Source organism: Phodopus roborovskii, unplaced genomic scaffold (genome assembly GCF_943737965.1).
Source record: "Phodopus roborovskii unplaced genomic scaffold, PHOROB, whole genome shotgun sequence".
NCBI lineage: Eukaryota > Metazoa > Chordata > Mammalia > Rodentia > Cricetidae > Phodopus > Phodopus roborovskii.
This window is the reverse complement of record NW_026126126.1, coordinates 56,619-76,898: the sequence shown is the minus strand read 5'-3', so window position 1 is coordinate 76,898 and position 20,280 is coordinate 56,619. Positions and strand designations below refer to the sequence as shown.

General features: G+C 39.8%; 1 pseudogene; it reads right to left on the bottom strand.

The window, feature by feature from the left end:
- Positions 1-463: 463 nt before the first annotated feature.
- Positions 464-1,385, bottom strand: LOC127218487 (olfactory receptor 7D4-like; annotated as a pseudogene).
- Between the last annotated feature and the right edge of the window lie 18,895 nt (positions 1,386-20,280).

The window sequence follows — 20,280 nt, the reverse complement described above, 5'->3', positions numbered from 1 at the left end:
AGAGGAGTTGAGTCAATGATGAGTAGGAATGTGTCTTATCTCTCATTTTACTTGCTGTTTTCCACTTTATCCCCCTCATGTTTTCAAGTAAATATCCTTGAAATTATTTGCATAAAGAGGTGTAGTTATTGGTTAGGCATGATACACTTTTATTATTTCAGGGTCCTGGAATATTGTATTCTTGTATTTCATGAGTAGTATTTCTTTCCTGTGTCTTTTTTTCTATTTTTATTTAGAAACAATTTTATTTTACATAATCCCAGTTCCCTCTCCCTCCCATCCTCCCATGCCACCTACAAACCCCCCATCCCACCCCATCCACTCCCCAGGGAGGTTGAGGCCTTCCATTATGGGTCCTTAAGTCTGTGTATTAAGAATATGGAAGAATGTAACTTGTGCAGGAATATACTAATCATCACCATCCCAGATTTATGTATCTGTCTTTCTATTATCACCTTGAGAACTATCTCCTACATCTAAGGGCCTGCTTCAGGTCTCTATTCCTCAGGCAGTAGATGAAGGAGTTGAGCATGGGAACAGCCACAGTATACCTCACTGAGGTAATTGAACCTTCTCTAGAGGTATAGAATGTTTGAGAAGTGAGATAGACCAAGGCCTGTGCCATAGAACAATGAGACCACTGAAAGATGAGATCCACGAGTAGAAAAGGCTTTATAATGCCCACTATGTAGTTGATGATTTTAGAATAAGAGAAAGGAATACCAGAGGGGTGATACCTAGCAAATCAGTTACACAGTAGAGCGGGACATCATTGGCATGGGTGTCTGAGTAGGCTTCAGGATTAGAGCAAGTTCACAGAAATAGTGGGGGATTTCAGTTTTCTTGCAGAAAGACACCCTCAAAAACATTAATGTTTGTAACAATGAATAGGTCAAACAGATCAGCCAAGACAGTAAAAGTAGAAGAACATAAAGGTGAAGGTTCATGATAATCATGTAGTGCAAGGGGTGACATATAGCTACAAACCAGTCATAGGCCATTACTGTCAGTAACAAACTATCCAGTCCAGAAAAAAAACACATGAAAAACTGTATCTGGATAAGGCAGCTTTATTCTGAGCTTGACTGTTCACTAACATCTTGGGAACTATGGTGGAAATAAAATAAATTTCTGTGAAAGATAGGTTGCAGGGGAAAAAATACATTGGATTCCAGAGTGGGAGTCAGAGAAAATAGCCAGGATGATGAGAAGGTTCCATATTATGCATACTAAGTAAATGAACAGGAACTGCCCAAATATAAGTGGCTGTAGATAATTTTCTTTTCAAAGTCCCAAAAGGATGAATTTTGAAGTGGCTGTTAAGTTCTCTGTCTCCATATACTTTACAATCTTTTCCTGGAAAGAAGCAAGCATAGTTACAATGAGAATGTACCATACATTTCAAAAATCATTCAAGAAGCATTATATTTTATTCCAAATGGGGTTTTTTCCTTTTAAGTTTTTGTGTGTTTTTGTTTGTTTTTGCTTTACTTCCCAAAACTGCTGTTTCCACCACCTGTGGCCAAGCTGGGAGAATAACAAATTTGAAGCCAGCCTGTACTAGACACTGTCTCAAAAAGAAGATATATAGGTCCTTCCTCCCTTTCTGGAGATTTGAGTGACACACATGTAGTCTTTGACTTGCCTTCAGTAGCTCTGTTCAAGATTCATATGATCCATTTTAGCAATAAGATTCTTAACTATGTTAGGAATAGTAACTGTTCAAGATGAAGAAACATTGTATCAGCTTTATCAAGATGTAAATTAAGACTGTTTTGAGATTCCATCTCTTCCCCAGTCAAAATGGCTGTCAACAAGAAAACAAATGTAATATAATTTAGAAGTTTCTCAAATAATTAAATATAGAACTACAGCTCAGCTACACTATTCTTACATATATCCAAAGGCCTCTATATTCTACCATAGAGATCTTTGTACATCAGTGTTCATTGCTGCTGTATTCATTATATCCACTAAATAAAAACAACCTCAGCATTCATCAACTGATGAAAGGACAATGAATATATGGTACATTTGCATAATGGAATTTTATTCACCATAAACATACTTAAAATATATGGAATTTGAAAAATTTTGTTAAGTAACCAAGTCCCAAAAAGTAAATACTGCATGTTCTCTATATTCTCATATGTGAATCTTAGTGCTCTCTCTCTCTCTCTCTCTCTCTCTCTCTCTCTTTCTCTCTCTCTCTCTCTCTCTCTGTGTGTGTGTGTGTGTGTGTGTGTGTGTGTGTGTGTATCTGTATTTGTGTGTATTTATGTATGGGTACATTTGTGTAGAGGCCAGAAAACTACAAAGAGACTCATAAGAGGAGAAATAAAGTTTTCTTAAAGGAGAGGAGTGGTGAGGTAAATAAAAGGCATGTAATATGAAAAGAACAGGGGGAAATACAGGAAATGGAAGGGCTTAAATGGAAGAGAAGGTGGTGAAATCAAGTAATAGAGGGATGGAGACTAGAAACCACTAAAATAAGTGAACAAATGAGTCAAAAGCCACACAGAAAAGTACTTCATAAATTGATTTTAAAAAATCTCAATATCTTACAATCCTAGAAATATCCTAAGCAATTAATAATTCAGTGTTTAACTATTGTATTCTCTTGGAGTCTTCAATTATCAGGAAAAATAAAAATTCTGTGCTTTCACCTTTTTTGTGTACTATTATAGTGCTGGAAATGAAATCCAGGATAAGAGTTCAATCACTGAGCAATATCCTCATACTCCTTCTATAATTTATGCTAGATTTTTCACTGATACTCGGCAAAAGTAGGACCGTTTAGCTTTCATCATTCCTTGCAGAATACAGGGCTATGCATCCAACAGTATCCTCACTGGAGGACACACTCAAATGTATTTGTAAAGGAATTCAGAAAGGAAGCTATGAATCTTAGAGGAAAGTGAAAGAAGATGACACCTACAGATAGAAATAAAGCTGTAGTGGAGCTGGAAAGATCTTGACCAGATACTCAACTTTAATGCACTTTATCTACCTCAGGACTTCTGACTATCCACAGGAAACGGTACCGGTGGAAACTTCAGTAACATTCTTACCTCTGTGTCATAACCTTCCTTTCAAAGCTCTAATACCACCATGGAAATTCTGAAAACCTGAGTTTTACTATCATTCCTTTCCCTCAATCATATGCCCAGGAGAACAGATTTTTAAAAAGGCTCTTGGTGATACTGATACTTGGCAAGGGATATTATCTAGGGTAAAAGTTACATAATTATTACTTGGAGAGTTACTTATCTCACATCTCATTAAATAAATTACTGTTTTAATTGTGTGTTTCTATAGTTTCCTTCTTGGGGGTGAGGGAAGTTATTTATTCTTCCATGCTTCCACTGTGGAAGTAGACTGAGCCACATAAAATATCCACCTTCTCCAGTAGCACAGTTAAGTTCAATTAGGCTTATTCCTGAAAAAATAATTTTCTCTTTGTATGTGGCATATCTGAAATACCTAGCTTTAGGAACATTTTATCCATACCATCTACAGATTATCTACAATCTACAGTGCTAACCTAAACCTCTAGTATCAGAAGCAGAATTAGGATTTTCACGGAACCTGGATTTCACCCAGGCGGCAGATGCCACTCCCCTCCCTCACCATTTCCAAAGGGCAGGGTCCCTTGCCTAACCAGGTAGACTCACCACAGCTTTGGGACATTTGCCTCTGCCCTACAACTCCTTTACCTCCACAGCAGGCCTGAGAAGGCACTCACTGCTTCTCAGTTTTTGCCCATTTCCGCACTTTGCATTTATTCAGAGCCGCCTGGTGCCCGCCCTGCTTGTACATTTCCCGCGGTTAGCCCTGCGGTCCCAGCAATTACACAAGGCTCCTTTTACTCATTTGTCTAACAAAATTTCACTTGCCATAGTTTGTTAAGAGCTATTCTACAGGGACTGGTATCAGAAGGATCATCTGCTGTCGGACGATATTTGGCAATACACTTCCAGGCAGAACCGGGATCAGACTGGTCCTCTGCGGCTGGACGCTATTTGGTGGTACACCTCCAGGCGTAACTACCACAAGCCGAGATCTACAACTAAAAGCATCAAAGTTCCAGGACAGCAGAATTACACCTAAGGTAATTGTAACATCCTTTGCAAATTAAGCTGATATAATATCTGAGATCCATTGTTCCATGCCTATGGCAGAGAATTTTACAATGCATGTCTTTATGAATTACTTTACTTCTTATATAGAAGGAATTTTAGCAGAAGAAAATTATGACTGGACCAATGTGTACTTTTATTTTGTAATAGCAATAGGTTTCATCATTAACATGATATTTGTAAATAAATGCTTTGAGATTACAGCAACCAATAAGGAACTTGTACAAACCATAGGAGACTTAGAAACAAGGATTTGAAACATTGAAAGGGATAGAATTCAAAACATAGAATGCTTAGAAAAAAGTTTCAGAATATTGAAGATGGCATTGGAGAGCTGACAGGTACAATACAAAATGTGGAACATAAAAATGACCAAGTAGAAAACAGAATTTGTTCCATGTCTGATACCAGAACAGAAGCAATGCAGTGCATTAATACGCTCGTTCCTGGTCGTAGGAACCTGCTAATAAGTTTAAAAAACTGGAACATCAGATAGAAAGACTAGATGATAGAATGGAAAGTGGTTTATATGCCATTCAGATAATATCTAAGGATGAGAAGGTTAAAAACATGGAATCATTTGTAGTTGGAGAAAGTAAGAAACTGACTGATGCAATGAAGTCTCTAGAAAGTTATTTGATTCAAGAAGTTCAGACACTCAAAGAAACAATGGTGAATAGATTTCAGGCTTTAGAAGACCTTCAGTCTGATACATCAGAAGAAGAACTACAGGTAACAGAGCATGAAAAAGACTTAATATTTTCCACACCATTTAGGGTCAGGGGAGCTTTCCCTGTACCTAGTAATGAAAAACCAGCAACAAAAAAACACGCAAAAGCTATCTCTGCGGGTCCACTTGGAGTTCCTGCAGGCAAGATCCTTGACCCCCAAATCCGGGCCCCTGCCAAAGAACGAGGTCTCAGCTGGAGAGCGCCAGTTTCCAGTGAGATCCCACTACCCTGCAAAACCTTCTCAAGTTCCAGCCCAGCCCTCGTCCTCTTCTGCCTGCTATTGGCCAGAGGTGAGTCTGGGCCCAATTGGGGCTGCCTGTCCCCTTCAACCTCTTTTCCCCCCCTCCCCCGCCTGAACTCCCTGGATTGGCCCCTGATCCTGCTGCTCCTGTCTCCGGTCCCCTTTGAGAGCACCCTTGGAGCTCTGATACACCCCCCCCCCATCCCAACCTCCAGCCTACCCCCCCACCCTGTGCCCTACCCCACCTACGGTCCTGCCGCTCTGGTTGAGCACTGGGACAGAGGGTGGAGCCAACAGTCCACCCTACTTCGGAGACCTCTCGGAGCAACTCCGAACAAAGGAGACCTGACTATCCACGTGGGACCACCTGTAATTTCCACCGGCTTGTTCCCTGACCCCGCCTCCAGTCCTCTGCTGGAGTCCCAGGCCCCTCCCAGAGATCCGCCTATCTCTGCGGGTCCACTTGGAGTTCCTGCAGGCAAGATCCTTGACCCACAAATCCGGGCCCCTGCCAAAGAACGAGGTCTCAGCTGGAGAGCGCCAGTTTCCAGTGAGATCCCACTACCCTGCAAAACCTTCTCAAGTTCCAGTCCAGCCCTCATCCTCTTCTGCAGGCTATTGGCCAGAGAGAAGCCTCCTAGAGAGCTTGGACCACACAGAGATACAGACATTGAATCTTTGATCCACATAAGCCCATCTGGGAAGGACCATAGAGAGAGGGAAGAGATACCACCAACACCTACAGGAAGAAACTATGGGAAGAAGGCAATACAAGAGAACACCTAACAACAGAAAGACAAACATGACACCACCAGAATCTAGGGAATCTACACCAACTAGAATGGAACACAACAAAGCAGAGGAAGCAGAAGGGTACGACTTAAAAATCACCATCATAAAAATGATAGAGGCCCTCAAAGAAGATATGAGAAAATCCCTTAAAGAAATAGAGGAAAAAACAAACAAAAAAAGTGGAAGAAATGAACAAATTCCTTAAGGAAAGTACAGAAAGCCAAGAAAAAACAATTAACCAGGTGAAGGAAATGGTTCAAGATTTGAAAAACGAAATTGAGAAAATAAAGGCAACACAAATGGAAGGAAAGCTGGAAATTGAAAAGCTGGGCAAAAAATCGGAAACCACGGACACAAGCATAACCAATAGAATTCAAGAGATGGAAGAGAGAATCTCAGGCACAGAAGATAAACTAGAAGAAATAGATTCATCGACCAAAGAAAACCATAAATCCAACAAATCCTTAACACACAATATCCAGGAAATGTGGGACACCATGAAAAGGCCAAACCTAAGAATAATAGGCATAGAGGAAGGTGAGGAAGCCCAGCTCAAAGGTGCTGAAAACATATTCAACAAAATCATCGAGGAAAACTTTCCAAATCTGAAGAAGGACATGCCCATGAAAGTACAAGAAGCATACCGAACCCCAAATAGGCTGGACCAAAGAAAAAAGACCCCTCGACATATAATAATCAAAACACCTAGCATACAGAATAAAGAAAGAATATTAAGAGCAGCGAAGGAAAAAGGACAGGTAACATATAAAGGCAGACCTATCAAAATTACACCTGACTTCTCCATGGAAACCCTCAAGGCCAGAAGGTCCTGGATAGATGTTCTAAAAGTATTAAGAGAACACGGATGCCAGCCTAGGCTACTATATCCAGCAAAACTCTCAGTCAATATAGATGGAGAGAACAAGATATTCAATGACAAAACCAGATTTTCCCAATATGTATCTACAAATCCAGCCCTACAGAAAGTATTGGAAGGAAAATTCCAACCCAAGGAAGGTAACTACGCCCACAAAAATGTAGGCAACAGATAATCCAACTACACCAGAAACCTAGGGTGAAGCAGAACAAATATATTCACAATACCACTGCCAACAACAAACCTAAAACAAAGAAGAATCAACAATCAATGGTCCTTACTCACCCTCAACATTAATGGTCTTAACTCACCTATAAAAAGACACAGATTAACAGAATGGATACGAAGACAGAATCCATCCTTCTGCTGCATACAAGAAACACATCTTAGCTCCAAAGATAGACATTACCTCAGGGTAAAGGGTTGGGAAAAGATTTTCCAATCAAATGGAAATAAGAAGCAAGCAGGCGTAGCTATCCTAATATCTAACAAGCTAGACTTCAAACCAAAACTAGTCAAAAGAGATGAAGACGGTCATTTCATATTCATCTCAGGAGAAATCCATCAACACAAAGTCTCAATTCTGAACATCTATGCCCCTAATACAAAGCCACCCACATTCGTAAAAGAAACACTACTAAAACACAAAGCTCATATAAAACCTCACACACTTATAGTGGGAGACTTCAATACACCACTCTCAACACTAGACAGGACCACAAATCAGAAACTCAACAAAGAAACAAAAGAATTAACAGAAGTTATGTCTCAACTGGGGCTAACAGACATCTATAGAACATTCCATCCAAAGACAAAAGAATATACCTTCTCTAAAATCGACCACATACTAGGAGACATAACAAACCTCAACAGATACAAGAGAATAGAAATAGTCCCCTGTATCTTATCGGACCACCATGCTTTAAAATTGGAATTCAACAACAATACAAATAGCAGAAAACCTGCAAACTCATGGAAACTTAACAATGTGAAATTGCACCACTCCTGGGTCAAAGAAGAAATAAAGAAAGAAATTAAAGACTTTCTAATATTCAACGAGAATGAGGATACAACATACCCGAACTTATGGGACACCTTGAAAGCAGTGCTACGAGGGAAGTTCATTGCACTAAGTGCCCATATGAAGAAAACAGAGGATAGTCACATAAATGAATTAACAGCGCAACTGAAAACCTTAGAACAGAGAGAAGCGAATTCACCCCGCAGGAGCAGACGCCAGGAAATAATCAACTTGAGGGCTGAAATCAACAAAATAGAAACCAGGAAAACAATACAAAAAATCAATGCAACAAAGAGTTGGTTTTTTGAGAAAATCAACAAGATTGATAAACCTTTATCCAAATTAACGAAAAAGCAGAGACAGAACATGCAAATTAACAAAATCAGAAACGAAATGGGGAACATAACAACAGACACAGAGGAAATCCAGACAATTTTCAGGTCATACTTCGAAAATCTGTATTCCACAAAAATTGAAAATTCAAAGGAAATGGACAAGTTTCTGGATAACTATCACTTACCAAAATTAAATCAAGAACAGACAAACAACTTAAATAGACCTATAACCCACAATGAAATAGAAGCAGTCATCGAAAGCCTTCCAACGAAAAAAAGTCCAGGGCCAGATGGATTCAGTGCAGAATTCTACCAGACATTCAAGGAAGAACTAATACCACTACTCCTCAAACTGTTCCACAAGATAGAAACAGAAGGTTTATTGCCAAACTCTTTTTATGAGGCCACAATAACTTTGGTACCCAAACGTCACAAAGACACAACTAAGAAAGAAAACTACAGACCAATATCCCTGATGAACATCGATGCAAAAATACTCAATAAAATAATGGCAAACCGAATTCAAAAATACATCAGAGAAATCATCCACCATGATCAAGTAGGCTTCATATCTGGATTTCAGGGATGGTTTAACATATGAAAATCTATCAACGTGATCCACCATATAAACAAACGGAAAAAGAAAAACCATATGATTATCTCCCTAGATGCAGAAAAAGCCTTCGATAAAATTCAACACCCATTCATGATAAAGGTATTAGAGAGGTCAGGGATAACAGGAACATACCTAAACATAATAAGAGCAATATACAGCAAACCAACTGCCAACTGAATGGAGAGAAACTTAAGCCAATTCCTCTAAAATCAGGAACAAGACAAGGCTGTCCTCTCTCTCCATATCTCGTCAATATCGTACTAGAAGTTCTAGCTAATGCTATAAGACAACAAAAGGAGATCAAGGGCATCCAAATTGGAAAGGAAGAAGTCAAACTGTCTCTATTTGCAGATGATATGATAGTTTACATAAGCGACCCAATAAACTCTACCAGGGAACTCCTACAGCTGATAAACACCTTCAGAAAACTAGCAGGATACAAGATAAACTCAAAAAAAATCAGTAGCCCTATTTTTTTCAGACGACAAAGAGGCAGAGAAAGAAATCAGAGAAACATCACCCTTTACAATAGCCACAAGCAACATAAAGTATCTTGGTGTAACGCTTACCAAACAAGTAAAAGATCTATATAATAAGAACTTTGTGACTCTAAAGAAAGAAATTAAAGAAGATACCAGAAAATGGAAAGACCTCCCATGCTCTTGGATAGGTAGGATAAACATAGTAAAAATGGCAATCTTACCAAAAGCAATCTACAGATTCAATGCAATCCCCATTAAAATCCCACCACAATTCTTCACCGACCTTGAAAGGATAATAATCAACTTTATATGGAAAAACAAAAGACCCAGGATAGCCAAAACAACCCTATACAATAAAAGAACATCAGGAGGCATCACCATTCCTGACTTTAAGCTCTACTACAGAGCAATAGTTCTGAAAACAGCCTGGTATTGGCATAAAAATAGACAGGTAGACCAATGGAATCGAATTGAAAATCCTGATATTAATCCACGCACCTATGAACACCTGATTTTCGACAAAACAGCTAAAAATTATACAATGGGGCAAAGACAGCATCTTCAACAAATGGTGCTGGCACAATTGGATGAGGGTGTGTAGAAGACTGCAGATAGTCCCATGTCTGTCGCCATGCACAAAACTCAAGTCCAAATGGATCAAAGACCTCAACATCAATCCAGCCACATTGAACCTCTTAGAAGAGAAAGTAGGAGGTACCCTTGAACAAATTGGTATAGGAGACCGCTTCTTGAACATAACTCCAGGGGCACAGACACTGAAAGAAACAATTAATAAATGGGACCTCTTCAAACTTAGAAGCTTCTGTAAGGCAAAGGACACAGTTGACAAGACCAAACGGCAGCCCACTGACTGGGAAAAGATTTTCACTAATCCTCTATCCGACAAAGGGCTGATCTCCAAAATATACAAAGAACTCAAGAAACTAGTCAACAAAACACCAAATAACCCTATTAAAAAATGGGGTACAGAACTGAAGAAAGAATTCTCAATGGAGGAAATCAAAAAGGCTGAAAGACACTTAAGAAAATGCTCCACATCCTTAGCTATCAGGGAAATGCAAATCAAAACAACTTTGAGATACCATCTTACCCCTGCCAGAATGGCTAAAATTAGAAACACCAGTGATGACTTATGTTGGAGAGGATGTGGAGAAAGTGGAACACTCCTCCACTGCTGGTGGGAGTGCAAACTCATACAGCCACTTTGGAGATCAGTATGGCGGTTCCTCAGGAAAATGGGAATTAGTTTACCACAGGACCCGGCAATCCCCCTCTTAGGCATATACCCAAAGGATTCACATCAATGCAACAAAGACATCTGTTCCACTATGTTCATAGCAGCACTATTTGTAATAGCAAGAACCTGGAAGCAACCTAGATGCCCTTCAATTGAAGAATGGTTAATGAAGATGTGGCACATCTACACAATGGAATACTACTCTGCAGAAAAAAATAATGGTATCTTGAAATTCGCAGGCAAGTGGATGGCACTTGAAGAAACCATCCTGAATGAGGTAACCCAGTCACAAAAAGAGGAACACAGTATGTACTCACTCATATATGGATTTTAGACCTAGATCAAATGATCACCAGCATATAATTCACATCACCAGAGGAACTAGGATACAAGTTGTATTCTAAGAGATTCATATAAAGTCCCTCACAGAACTGGGAAGGGACAAGTCCCCCAGACCTCAGGTATAGTGGGGGAGGACAGCTAATGGAGAGAGAAGTAGGAGAAAATGAGAGGGAGGAGAGGAAGGCATGTGCGACCAGGAGGATTGAGCCTGGTTAGGAATGGAAAATAGGAAAGAGAAAGAGAGACAGAGACAGAGAGAGAGAACATAAAAGAGGGAGCCAATATTGGTTTGAAGATAAAGTTGAACACAAAGAAAGGTCGAGGGAACTACAAGACTGCTCCCAACTAACAATCTCAGCTTCCGTGGAAAGGCTATCATAAATGCCCTTCCCGGAGAGTGAGATCAACAACTAACTTCTCCATGGAGTCCTCAACTAATGCCTGTTGAAAACAGGAGCAAACACCCATACATAAACACTGAGTCAAACTAGAACCCAGAAGCAGATGGAGAGGACAAAACCATGCGGTAGAAGTACATAGAGACAGCTTACCTGAACAAGGAGGAGCTAAGGGCCACTAGACTGATAGCTGGGAAGCCAACAGGGGTCTGACTCGGACCCCCCTGAATATGGGTCTCAGCCAGAAGGTCTGAGCAGCCTAAGAGACCTCAGACAGTGGAGCCAGGATATATCCCTGGTGCACAAAAGGACTTTGCAAACATATCCCCCATGGAGGGATAACTGCCTTATTCTAGAGATAGGAGAGAAGCCCTAGTCCCTACTTCACAGGACCTGTCAGATCTACATGACCCCAACTGGATGGCATTCCCCTACATATTGTATTGTGGTGGGGGGTTGGGAGGGGAGGGTGTTTAGAGTGCATGGGAGAGGGTAGAGAGGGCAAAAGGGAGGGAAGGAGGGAGGCAGGGCTTGGGGGGAGGGAGGGAGGGAGAGGGAACTGGGATCGACATGTAAAATAATAAAAAAAAAAATGCTTTGACTCCAAATTTTAAGTTGAAGAACAAGTTACTGGGGAAAAGTATTTCTATTTTTGTTTCCACAGAAAATGAAAAGATGTGGATTCCTTCCAGACTAATGTGGTTTGATCACACCAGACCGCCTGAAACAGAGTACAAGCTGATCCTACATTACAAACAGCTGGACAAAACAGCCCTACAGACTACAGCTAGGATATCTGAATCTTCTTCGAATCCCCCAAGACAGCGCCCCTTACCAGCAGGAAGTAGTTTGGAAAGAACGACGCCCAAATTCCCAAATATTGTGTATAAATGTTTGTTTTCATTTAATTGGACTTTGTTATATAAAATTAAATAAAAAAAATACTCTATATGCATAAAAAAAAGCTTAAGATGTATTAATCTAAAAAAATAAATAAATAAAAAAACACGCAAAAAGTGTCATTACATATCAGTGGGAACCAATACATATGAAAGATTTAAAAGGTATAAAGGAAGCAGTAGTCTCTTATGGCATGCACTCACCATATGTGAAGCAATTAGTAGAATCATGGGCAAGGAATAACAAGGTAAACCCTAAGGATTGGGATCAGTTAATATCAGTTGTCCTTGAAAACTCCTCTCAATTAGAATGGAGGGCTTTATGGAGAGAGGAAGCTAAAGCTCTTGAACGTCAGGGCTTAAAGAAAGGTTATAAAGCTCCCCAAGATAAAATTCTTGGTGAGGGTCTTTATGCTGACCCAGAAACCCAAGCTGCCTATGATGAACATATCTTGTCTCTATGCAGTACAGCAGCTCTAAATGCTTGGGATAAGGTTCATGAATTAGGAGAGAGGGTAGAATCCTATACCAAGATAAGGCAAGGACCTAGAGAATGCTTTAGTGTATTTCTAGAAAGATTATTTAGAGCAGTACAATTAGAGGTAGCAGACATAGATTCTAGGCAAATACTCATAGAATCTTTAGCTTATGAGAATGTGAATCCTCAATGCAAACAGGTGCTTTGGCCTTTAAAAATGGGATCAGCACCCTTGGATGAATGGATCCTATATATAGCCAACATTGAGTATAATGACACTAAGACTGAAGCATGGGTAGGAGAAGCCATATCTAAAGGTCTGAGAAGACATCAAGATAACAGAGGTCTTAACTATAGTGACATAGAAGCTTGGGTAGGAGAAGCCATCTCCAAAAGTTTGAAGAGATATCAACATGTCAGACATTATAACTGTGGTAAGATAGACATCTAAAAAGAAATTGTAGCCAAAGCTTCCCTAGAAATAACACTTCCAGGAATGAATCAAACAGAAGGCCTCAGCCTCCTGGGTTATGTAGAAGGTGTGGCAAAGGCAGACATTGGACAAATGAGTGTAGATCAACCAGAGACAAGCAAGGAAACCCTTTACCATCGGGAAACTCGTTGGGGGGGCCTCTCGAAGGCCACCATGTCACAGGTGGTCCGAACATTCCCAGTCACAGTGGAAGACAATCTCCCACAGAACAATTAGAAAATTCTGTGCCTATTATAAAAACTCATACCGCTCTGGATGACAAACTAGTGACAGAAGCTGAAAAACGTATATTTTGGCAAACCTCTATAAATATTCAAAGGCTTTGATTGATAGTTAAGATGAGTAACAGACTGTTTGATGGGATAATTGACACAGGGGCTGATGTAACTATCATAACTAATAAATCTTGGCCTCGAAGATGGCCCCTGCATGAGGTAAATGTTCAATTCTTAGGGATTGGAAACCTATCTCAGGTTAAACAGAGCATGAGATGGATTGAATGTATAGGACCAGAAGGACAGAGAGGAAGGTTGAGACCATATGTGGCTGATGTAGTGATAAATTTATGGGGTCATGATCTATTACAGCAATGGAATACACAGATTAACATTCCTCCAGTATTAGATAGGAACCATAAACGACCTCATGATTGTGGAAAAAATATTATAAAGTACTATAAAAGACAGATACCAAATATCCAGGATGGACAAAAACAGAATACAAGTGCTGAACAAACAAAGGAACCAAAAGCCCTACATTTAAAATGGCTAACAGAGGAACCTGTCTGGGTAGGACAATGGTTTATGACCTCTGAGAAGTTAGAAGCTTTAGAAAGCCTGGTTCAGGAACAGCTAAATGCTGGACATATCGAGGAATCAACTAGCCCTTGGAGTTATCAAAAAGAAATCTGGTAAATGGAGAATGCTTACAGGCCATCAGTATAGTTATCCAGCCAATGGGCTCTCTACAGCCTGGAATGCCCTTGCCTTCTTTGATACCCAAAGAATGGCCTATTATAGGTATTGATTTAAAGGGTTGCTTCTTCACTATACCTTTACAACAACAAGATAAAGAGAAATTTGCCTTCACGTACCTAATTACAATAATTCCCAACCGGTGAAGAGATATCAATGGAAGGGTTTGCCACAGGGAATGCTAAATAGCCCCACCCTGTGCCAATACTTTGTATAAAAACCACTTGAAATAATTCATAAACAGTTTCCACAATTCATAATCTATCATTATATGGATGATATATTGTTAGCTGACTCTAAAGGAGAAATATTAGAAAAAAATATTTGAGAAAGTAAAGAAAGTTTTACCTCGCTGGGGATTACAAATTCCACCTGAAAAAATACAAAAAGGATAGTCTATCAACTACTTGGGATATAAAATAGGCATACAGAAAATTAAACCACAAAAAGTGCAGATCAGGAGAGATCGCTACCAGACTCTTAATGATCTTCAAAAATTACTAGGAGAAACTTCTCAACTGCAAACCATTATTGGAGTAGAAGGGCATGATTTGAAAAACTTGAAAATGGCCCTAAAAGGAGACAAGGATTTGCATAGTCCACGAATACTATCAGCTAAAGCTGAAAAGGAATTAGACTGTGTAGAAAAGAGGATACTAGAAGCACTAGAAGACTATATTCTGGTTATATTACAATCTAGAGAATATCCTTCAGGGATTTTGATGCAGAGAAAAGATATCATATTAGAATAGATATTCCTACCACATGAACAGACTAAAAAACTAAAAACATATAGAAAAGATCTCTGATTTGATTATAAAAGGTAAACTAAGACTTTGTCAGCTAACAGGAAGGGACCCATCAGAAATTATAGTACATTTAATTAATGAGTAAATTTCCTCCTAATGGAAAGATAATGAATATTGGCAGAGAGCATGCAGTAATTTTTTGGGAATGATTAGCAACACTTATTCCAAAAGTGAAAGAATCAAATTCATAAAGAAAACGATTTGCATACTTCCACGCATTGTAAGAAAAACACCTATTTCTAGAGTTCCTACATTCTACACTGATGCAAACAAATCAGGTAAGGCAGGATATAAATCAGCAAAAATTATCAAAGTGGTTCAAAGCCCTTACAATTCTGTACAAAGGCATAATTGTATGCCATTCTCATGGATTTTACAGAACCCCTCAATATAGTTAGTGACTCTCAATATGCAAAGAGAGTCATTTTACACAGAGACTGCAGAATTTATTCCTGACAATACAGAATTAACTTCATTGTTTATACACTTATAAGATACTATCAGAAAGAGGACTCATCCTATATATATATATAACACACATCAGATCCCATATGGGTCTGCTAGGTCCTCTAGCACAAGGCAATGATGAAATTGATCATTTATTGATAGGAATTGTGCTAGAAGCCTCAGAGTTTCATAAGAAACACCACGTGAACAGCAAAGGTTTAAAAAAGGATTTTTCTATCACTTGGCAACAAGCCAAGGAAATAGTAAGGAAATGTCCTACGTGCTTGTTTTATAACCAAACTCCTTTACCACCAAGCAGTAACCCTAAAGATATAAACAGGAATGAAATATGGCAAATGGATGTGTTTCATTTTGCAGAATTTGGAAAATTAAAATATGTACATCATACTATAGATATATTTTCATGGTTTCAATGGGCCACTGCTCTGAACTCACAAAAGGCTGATTCTGTTATCATATGCCTATTAGAGGTAATGGTCATTATGGGCATACCTGCACAAATAAAAACTGAAAATGCTCCAGCATATGTCTCCAGCAAATTGAAACAGTTTTTGAGTATTATACCATAAAGCACATAACTGGTATACCACACAATCCTACAGGACAAGCAGTGGTTTAGAGATCCAATTGTACTTTAAAAGAAATGCTCCATAAACAGGCAGGAGGATCCAAGGCACCCAAACACAGATTACATAATGCTTTACTAACATTAAACTTGCTTAATGCTGATGAAAAAGGAAAAACAGCTGCAGAAAGACACTGGACAATAGAAAAAACTTCTGAACTAAATCAGCCAAGGATGTATTGACCTCAGAATGGAGACCAGGATATGTGTTACATTGGGGTAGGGGTTTCGCATTTGTATCTACAGGAGAAGAAAAACTATGGATACCATCTAAGTTAATCAAGATCCGAGTTGAACAAGAGAAACATCTTAATGAAGAGAAATGACAAGTCATCCAACAAATTGGGTCCCATGAGATGTGTGGAGACCTCTCAAAGGTAAGGAAAGTGTTCTGTTGTTCTTACAGGAAAACAGAGAAAAACCTATCTTCAAACAGTCACTTTATGCACATTTATTCTTGTCATATTCTATGTATGTATACTTTTCTTGTATTCAAGACATTTTGTATATTGATACAATTTGGGATATTTATCATGTTACCTCTTGTCTTGACATTTCTACTCTACCTCATTTTAAGGATTTATATGTATGTATATGTACATAGTTATATTGTTTAGGTATTTGTTCCTGCTTTACTCAGGGAAGTTTCAATCAGTTTTTTAGCTAAGTTCCTGAGTATTACAGATTATCTTCACTCATGTTTCCTGTACCTATGAGATTAGTCAGATATAGATGCTTAATCTTCAATCACTTCATAAACATGGCATTTAAATGTTTTAATATTAGTACTCCATTGACATGAGACACTGTTGCTCCTGACAGCACCATGCACTTTCCTGAAAATATGTTGGACACTGTTGTTGCTCCTGCTGGAGTTCATTCTCGCCTCAACTAATGGCCCATTGGGCAAAGAACTGCCCCAACCTGACCACTGATTTGGACATGCAGTCCTATGTGCTTGCAGGAGTACTAGTCTTAGGTCCAGCTTAGGACAACTCTATTGTAAACTCTGTTATGCCTTAACCCTAGGACTAGATATGTAGGTCATTTTGTTCTCGATTTTCCTTTTCTTAGAGCACACTGTTTTGTATATAGTTTTGTATCAAGCCTAAAAATCTTTTCTTTAGACTAAAAGGGGAATTGTAGTGAGATATTTAGTTTATCTCCTTCTGTGGCATGGACCACGCCCATTGGGGGGTGGAGCCATGGGCAGAAGTGACCTATGGGAGGAGGTCTGAGGAAGAGCCGGGGAACCTTCTCTTGCTGGTGGGACTCGGACAAGAGAGCATCTGGTGGAACTTGCTGGTGTTCACTGTCAAGGTTGTAAGCTATTTCTCCCTGAAAAAGCATCTATTTGGCCTATTTGTTTATCCTGATCCTTACTTATCTGCAATACTAGTTAGCTATAGAATGTAGGTACAGGTGATACACACCTTTCTTTAATACCAGTACTCAGGATTTAGAGATAGATAGATCTATGTTGGTTCAAGGCCCCACTAACTACACAAAATTGACCCAGTCCTAAAATAAACAACTCACACACAGGTGATCTCAGCACCAGGGATCACATACTTCTAATCCCAGCATTAAGGAGGTATATAAGACAGGATCTGGATCTCAGAGCTGGCATTCAGTCTGAGAGTTAGTCTTTAGCCCTGTTGAGGAAAGCATAGCAGTTGGAATGAATCTGAGGAGCAGTGAAGTTGGGATCAGTCTGAGGATCTGCCCTTTGATCTGAGCATAGGTAGAGGTAAGAATTGATGGCCATCTTTGCTTTTCTTATCTTCAGCTTGAAGCTTGAAAACCAATATTTGCCTCTGGGTCTTTTATTTTATTTATCATGCTATAGACTTTTCATACACACCATTTTAGTTACAGTTTCCCCTGCCTTAAATCCTCCTAGTTTCTAACCTAGAGATCCCTAACCATAGAGATCCATCCCTTTCTGTATTTCTTTAGCAAAGAAACAGGCAGAGTTCCTGTGGGCTGGATCCTTGACCCCCAGGTCAAGGTCCCAGCTAGATATGCTATTGGTACAGAAAAATCCTGAGTCTCAGCCCAACCTTTGTCCCCCATTGCCAGGCCTTGGCTAGAGGTGAGTATGGGACCAATTCAGGTAGACTCTCCCCTACACCCTTGCCCGGGAACTCCCTGGATTGGCCCCAGATCTCGCTGCCCCATGTCCTGTCCCAATCAGGAGCACTCTTGGAGCTCTGATACACCCCAACCCCCAACTGAGAGCCTTCCCTCCCCCTACCCTGTGCCCTACCCTGCCAGCTATCCCACCGCTCTGGTTGAACACTGATACAGAGGGTGCAGCTAACAATCAAGCCACCTTCCTGGAACTTCCTGGAGCTGCTCTCAGCACACTACACCTGCCTATCCAAGCAGGACCACCTGTAATCCCCACCTGCCTGGTCTCTGACCCCCACCGCTGGTCCTCCACTGGAGTTCCAGGCCCATCCCAGAGATCCACCTATCTCCATGGGGCATCTCTGAGTTCCTGCAGGCTGGATCCTTGACCCCCCATCACAGGGCCTCTGCCAAAGAGGCCTCAGCTGGAAAGTGTCAGGCACAGGCTAGATCTGCCTATGAGCTTAAGGAACATCCTGAGTCCCAGCCTTCCAGATCTTTGACTCCCATCACCAGTCTTCTGCTGGAGCCTGATCACTGATTCCCTTCCCCAGGCCCCTGCCAATGGAGAGACCTCCTAGACAGCTTGGACCACCCAGAGCTCCAGACATTGAACCTCTGACCCACCTAAGCTCACCGGGGAAGTACCATAGAGAGAGGAAGAGACCCCACCAACACCTGCTAGAAGCTATGGGAAGACGGCAATACAAGAAAACATCTAACAACAGAAAAAAAAGCATAACACCACCAGAATCTAGGGAATCTACACCAACTAGATCAGAACACAACAAAGCAGATGAAGCATAAGGGAACAACTTAAAAATTATCATCATAAAAATAATAGAGGCCCTCAAAGAATGTGTGAGAAAATCCCTTAAAGAAATTAGAGAAACAAACAAAAAAGTTGAAGAAATGAACAAATTTTATAAAGAAAATACAGAAAGTCAAGAAAAGCAATTAAACAGGTGAAGGAAATGCTTGAAAACAGAAATAGAGACAATAAAGAAAACACAAACCAAAGGAATGCTGGAAATAGAAAAACTGGGCAAACGATCGGGAACTATAGACGCAAGCATAACAAACAGAATTCAAAAGATGGAAGAGAGAATCTCAGGCACGGAAAATAAACTAGAGGAAATAGGTTCATCGACCAAAGAAAATTGTAAATCCACCAAATCTTAACACAAAACATCCAGGAAATGTGGGACACTGTGAAAAGGCCAAACCTAAGAATAATAGGCATAGAGGAAGGTAAGGAAGCCCAGCTCAAAGGTGCCAAAAACATATTCAACAAAATCATTGAGGAAAACATTCCCAATCTGAAGAAGGACATGCCCATGAAAATACAAGAAGCATACCAAACACCAAATAGACTGGACCAAAGACAAAAGACCCCTCAACATATAATAATCAATACACCTAACATACAGAATAAAGAAAGAATATTAAGAGCAGCGAAGGAAAAAGGACAGGTAATATATAAAGGCAGACCTATCAAAATTACACCTGACTTCTCTGTGGAAACTCTCAAAGCAGAAGGTCCTAGATAGATGTTCTGCAAGTACTAAGAGACCAAGGATGCCAGCCCAGGCTACCCTACCCAGAAAACTCTCAATCACTATAGATGCAGAAAACAAGACATTTAATGACAAAGCCAGATTTTCACAATACATATCTACAAATCCAACATTACAGAAAGTTTTGGAAGGAAAACTCCAACCCAAGGAAGTTAACTATGCCCACAAAGACATAGGCAACAGATAATCCCACTTCACCAGAAACCAAGGGTAAAGCAGGACAAATATGTTCACAATAACGCTGCCAAAAACAAATCTAAAACAAACAATCATCAACATTAATGGTCTTAACTCACCTATAAAAAGACAAAGGCTAACAGAATGGATACAAAGACAGAATCCGTCCTTCTGCTACATATAAGAAATACATCTAAGCTTCAAAAAGAGACTGGTAAAGGGCTGGGAAAAGATCTTCCAGTCAAATGGACCCAAGAAGCAAGTAGTGTGGCTATCCTAATATCTAACAAGTTAGACTTCAAACCAAAATCAATCAAAAGAGATAAGGATGGTCATTTTGTATTCATCACAGGAGAAATCCATCAACACAAAGTCTCAGTTCTGAACATCTATGCCCCAAATACAAAGGCACCCA